Genomic DNA, 799 nt, shown 5'->3' with positions numbered 1-799 from the left:
TTTCCTGCAATGTTCCCTTGTAACTTTTAAAAACTTCTTGAATGCTAGCCAACAACCACAAGGTGCTGAAAATTTGAAAAACATACTTTAAACTGGGTGCCTATATCCCAATGGTTACAGTGCCAGTCCCATGTACCCCGGGGGGTGGCAGGTTTGAACCTGGCCCGGGCCTGCTGACCAGAAAAAGAAAAAAATAACTAGTTTACTTTATTTTTATTTTATGATTTTTTTGTTTGTTTTTTTGCAGTTTTTGGCCAGGACCGGGTTTGAGCCTGCCACCTCCAGTATATGGGGCAGCACCCTACTCCTTGAGCCACAGGCGCCACCCCAACCATTTTACTTTAAACTAACATCAGAACATCAATCTTTTTCAACTAACTGATTCGAAAGCACTATTGTAGATACCTAGAAAAAAGGAAAACATGTGCTCACTTTGGCAGCACATATACTAAAATTGGAACGATACAGAGATTAGCATGGACCCTGCACAAGGATGACACGCAAATTCGTAAAGCGTTCCATATTTTTTATATGGATGGAACTGGAAAATGTTCTTCTTAGCAAAGTATCACAAGAATGGAAGAAAAAGTATCCAGTGTACATAGCCCTATTATGAAACTAATTTATAGTTTTCATAGGAATGTTATATAGCCTTAGAATATGGTAAAGGGGGTGGGAGAGGGGAGGGGAGTAGGGGGAAGGGGGAGGGAGGGTGATTGGTGGGGTCACCTCTATGGTTTATCCTACAAGGGTACAAGTGAATTTTTCTTTTTTTTTTTTTTGAGACGGAGCCTCAAGC

General features: G+C 40.9%; 1 non-coding gene across 1 annotated transcript; it reads left to right on the top strand.

Annotated features, from left to right (window-relative positions):
• Positions 1-424: 424 nt before the first annotated feature.
• Positions 425-528, top strand: LOC111726493. Its single transcript, XR_002774257.1, has one exon. It is a non-coding gene; the product is annotated as a U6 spliceosomal RNA (small nuclear RNA).
• Positions 529-799: the final 271 nt, after the last annotated feature.

The sequence above is a fragment of the Otolemur garnettii genome, unplaced genomic scaffold, assembly GCF_000181295.1.
Source record: "Otolemur garnettii isolate 467f Iridium unplaced genomic scaffold, OtoGar3 scaffold00067, whole genome shotgun sequence".
NCBI lineage: Eukaryota > Metazoa > Chordata > Mammalia > Primates > Galagidae > Otolemur > Otolemur garnettii.
The sequence above is the reverse complement of the archived record's forward strand: the minus strand, read 5'-3'. Positions and strand labels throughout refer to the sequence as shown.